The sequence below is a fragment of the Aplysia californica genome, unplaced genomic scaffold, assembly GCF_000002075.1.
Source record: "Aplysia californica isolate F4 #8 unplaced genomic scaffold, AplCal3.0 scaffold00015, whole genome shotgun sequence".
In the NCBI taxonomy this organism is placed as follows: Eukaryota; Metazoa; Mollusca; class Gastropoda; order Aplysiida; family Aplysiidae; genus Aplysia; species Aplysia californica.
The window spans coordinates 516,929-521,513 of record NW_004797285.1 but is presented as its reverse complement, the minus strand read 5'-3'; the positions used below and the strand labels follow the sequence as shown (position 1 = coordinate 521,513).

Below are 4,585 nucleotides of genomic sequence, written 5' to 3'. Positions count from 1 at the left end.
TATATATTGTCATCATCATCATCATCATCCGGTGCCTTGCCGACTGGCGTGGGCGATCATGGACCTCCACTTCACCCTGTCCTGCGCTGCAGCTGCAATGGTGTATGTTGTTCTTGCTGCTACCAGCCATGTTGTCAACTTGTCCAGTATCTTTACCCTCTGTCTGCCTTTGCTTCTCTTTCTATCAAACTTGCCTGTTGTTACAATATTCTCCCCTGCTTCTTTCCGCATAGTGTGTCCAATAAAGTTTGTCTGTCGCTTTCGTATATTCGTCATAAGCTGTCATCTGCAATTTGCTTCAGCCAAGACTTCTTCATTTGTTTTTCTAGCTGTCCTTGGGATACGCAGCATGCGTCTTATGAACCACAACTCTGTAGCCTCAGTTGTTCTTTCCAGCTGTCTATTGATAGTCTATGCTTCGCACCCGTATAATAGAATTGGCTCGATGTAACTTTTCAGTGCTCTTTTTCTTGTTTCCAAAGACAGATTGATGTGCGTGAGTATGTTTCATTTAGTGGAAAATTGCTTTTGCTTAGCAAATGCGGCTTTTAATTTCGGTTTTACATCTCCCATCTAATGATATAATGGTCCCCAAATATGTAAAATGTTGTACCTGCTTGAGGGTGGTATCATTGATTTTCATATTGCATGTTGGGGTTGGAGTTTTTCTGCTTATCACGATTGTTTCAGTTTTCTTAATGTTAAGGCTTAAGCCCATGTTGTCACTCTCTTGCAGGATGACATTTATAGATTCTGTAGGTGTTCTTCATCTTATGCTATTAGAACTGTGTCGTCTGCATATCTTAGAGTGTTTTACTAAAAGGGAAACAAAGCCAGATCCACTGCACAATTAAAATACAGAAAGCGTGACAGTCAAGAAGTGAGTTGAGCTGTTGTTGCTGGAGTTGCTTTTCATAATTATTATTATTGGTTTATGTTGTTGCTGTTGCTCCTGTAAGTGTTTTTATTAAATTAATGGTTCGTAATCATTGTTATTGTTGTTTCTTCTTGTTGTTGTTGTTGTTGTTGTTGTTGTTGTTGATGCTGAATGAGACGGTGCTATTTTGTTTGCAGCATTTATTGTTGCTGCTGTGTTTGTTTTGTTGTTGTTGCTGCTGTTGTTTGCTGTTTTTGTTGCTTTCGATTAAGGAAAACTGAGGGAAAAAAACACATTTCTCTAACACGAAAGAGAATGAGACAGGCGCAAAGAAACACAAGCAGGAGCAGGGCGCCGAAAGGGAAAAGCAGACAGACAGCTATGAAGTAAAAACGGCGACAGCAGCACCGGGATTTAGAAAAAAGAAAAATAAACCAAAATGTTCACTTGATCAAAAGGAAAAAAGAAACTTTCTTCCCCAGACCCCAGGAGCTCACCTGTTCTCAAAATTCTGAGATCCAAACCCTCTCGGCTCCAAGGGCCAGAGCTAAATTTAGACTCACTCGTGCCAGGGATTGAAAGGTCACAGTCCAAAACATGTCTAACAGATGTGCGAGAAAATGCGAAACAAACCGGACGACCACAGAATTTGTACTTTTAATGGGTCGTAAAGCAATGTCTTGCAACACGTCAAAGTGAGGGTTAAGAGGTGAGGGTTTGGGGGTGGGGGAAGATGTCAGTGTGCTCAAGTGGCTGGGAACTTTGCCTTATTTCTGAAAGTCGTGAGTTCGGCCCCCCGCAATAAGTATCCCGATGGATTTCGTTTTCTTGTAGTATTTTTATGACTCTGTGGTCTTAGCTCAGTCCTTTACCAGGCGGACGTAGATTCTAATTGCACCGAGCCGTCCCGGATACATGCAGTCTATGTTGAATCAGGCGTTTGTATACTGGTAGATTTGTACTCTTAGATGCGGGTAGTGCCGGGTGCTCTGGTGTAATTCGCTCCTTTTTTACCCAACCAACATCTATCGTCCATATCTCTTTTCCTCCTTCTTTTTGTGTTTGTCACTCTCTTGTAACGCCACTAATCTTCGGCACTTATATCATCTTATTGTGTTACAAGTGCCGTAAAACGCCTACTCCCATATTATGGTGAACTGTCATTGCCACCGCGATCTACGATAATTATCAAAGTTGAGAGTTTATAGGGACCTCTGACATCCATAAGGGGTTCATAGGGAGAGAGAGAGAGAGAGAGAGAGAGAGAGAGAGAGACAGACAGACAGACAGACAGAGAGACAGAGACAGAGACAGAGAGACAGAGAGAGAGAGAGACAGAGAGAGAGAGAGAGAGAGAGAGAGAGAGAGAGAGTTGGGGAGGGGATTAGTGTAAGGGAAACACTGTCATAAGTACAGATAGTGCTTTGAAAAATTCTGTCTGCATCTGTCCTCTTTCACAGCTGAAAACGTTTCACGTCCGCATCGACACAGTATATAATATTAGGTAGAGGGACCCTGCTTTCTTGCGCATTTAGTTTGTCTTTCTTTGAAATCATAATTGTTTCATTTGAAACCTGCGTTACATTTTGTGGGTACAGATCTCTACTAAAGTTTGATATATTTATACCACACATGTTTATCTAAATTATGCTTTTATCCCCATTTGTTTGTTTGTTTGTTTGTTTGTTCGTTTGTTCGTTTTTTGTTTGTTTTTGCCTGGCTTTTTGTTGTTGGGGGGGTGGGGAGTAGATAAATATATTATTATGCTCTAGTCTTATTCAATCCTTGCGCATTTCATCTCATATTCATCTGACAGTTGCACGTTTATCTGCTCCCATTGGTTGAGACATAACATGTTTAATTTGATCGTGTATTTGCTTATTTTTATGTTTGAATGAATGCATGTATGTGAGCATGCGTGTGTGCATGTTTTGTATGCATTAGTGTGTGTGCTTGTGTGTGTCTGTATGTGTGTGGGGGGGGGTGCGCTAGCGTGTGTATGTTTGGATACTTCTAACGTGAAAAAAAAACGTATCAAAACGCTCCACCCGTTAATTTACATACAACCAAAATAAATGCTCTGGATACTGTGAAACTTTGAAGGCAACAAAACAAATTGAAGGAGGGGCCTCATCTACGTTCTAAGTTTCACTGACGTCTCAGTTCTTTCAACCACACACGCTGCTGTCTGTCGCTGATCTCTATTCTCGGCTCCTAATTGACCCGGCAATGTTTATTGTGGCGTCTCACCTGTACAAAAGCTTACGAAGGGAGCCCATAATTACATGTATACCTCGCCTAATATTTATATAACCGCTCTTTATATATATATACCATAAAGCAAAATGAACAAGCCATACGTGAAAGCCTGGCTTTTATTTTTAAAAACCTCTAACTATAGCTTGTTCACTTTCGTGGTTAAAACAAGATACAGGGTGGTTAAAACAAGATACAGAGTTTGTTCTTTTGTTTGTGCTTTTACTGGGTCAAGATTTTTGTTTTATTTTTTTAATAATTTTGTTTGGTCGATGGCCTCCATAAGTGCCACGCAAAATTTTGTGACAGAAGAACAAATTAACAAAAGAGCTAGATTTTTCCAACACACACACAGACGAAAGTAAACAGGCTTAAGTTCGAGTGGAAGACAGCCTTATGCACAGGTTAACAGACACTGAACACAGCACTGCTACACGACACACTGAGTGACACTCACCTTCTGTTGTTTTATTTTATTTAACAGGAGTCTTAACTATTTGGTCGCTTTTAAGGACAAGCGGGCTAACCCAGATTTCGGGGATTTCCAGATATCTTGACCTACACCAAACGTGGGCATTGCCCTATCTATAAGAGAAGTTTGGTTTCATTGCTGTGTGCATATGTTTGGTTATAGAGAAAACCCTCCTGTCTTTTAAAGAAACTGAACAAGGGGCAAAAACTTTAACTTAGATATTCTCAAAACAGCATTTTTCAGGATAGCCCCCTTGTGCTTAAAAGCGACCATTTATGAGTATTTCTTTGGAGGCACCTGATATCTATATTTAGGTGCGGTTTCAGACAGCAGTCCTCTTAGTACTCACATGTTTGACCAAAACTAACTTGTCTTCATTTTTCTTTTATTTCCAGATCCACAGACTGAAAACCACCAACTCCCACCAGGCGTATAAATCGAAAACCACGATGACGTCATTACCGTCTTCATAAAGCACTCACTTTTACACGTGATGCTCTACGAGTGGTGAGCAGCCATTTATCTTTCCCAAAGACAAAGGGCGTTCCACGTGAGATTTTTATTGACCTAATCCCGATATCTAAGACCCTAGTCATGGTCGAAAAGGCCATGACATCAGATAGCAATGACCGCTATCGCGGTTAGTTTGTTCCAGCTTGTCAGCTAATCAGCGAATCAATCCTATTACTAATTTATTATGTCGTTTATCAGCTAATGATTCGGCAGATTTATGACAGCAGTACAAGCAGATATTTTTAGCAACATAAGCTCCTCCGTAGTTTTTCAGAAAAATCATTACATTCTTTAAAAACCATTGCTGCGTTATCATTAGTGCGACGTTGTGTGTTTGAGTCTGTGTTTAGATTCGTAGCTTTGAAATGAAGTCACATTCCAATGTCTCTTTCTCATCTGTAGCTCAAATGTTGAATGCCTTTGTGAGTTACATTTATTAAGCCAACCTGCCTCCCCTTCGACCTTCC

The 4,585-nt window shown here is 40.5% G+C and overlaps 1 protein-coding gene across 3 annotated transcripts in view; it reads left to right on the top strand.

The window, feature by feature from the left end:
- LOC101859532 (GTP-binding protein GEM) overlaps positions 1-4,585 on the top strand; it is a 169,114-nt gene that overhangs the window by 26,355 nt on the left and 138,174 nt on the right. For 2 of the 3 annotated variants that reach the window (XM_005090282.3, XM_035971043.1), the window contains one exon: positions 4,001-4,112. The gene's annotated coding sequence lies outside the window, so the exon portion shown is untranslated. Of the gene's footprint in view, positions 1-4,000; positions 4,156-4,585 lie in introns of all 3 variants that reach the window. The other variant, XM_005090283.3, reaches the window with a different exon arrangement.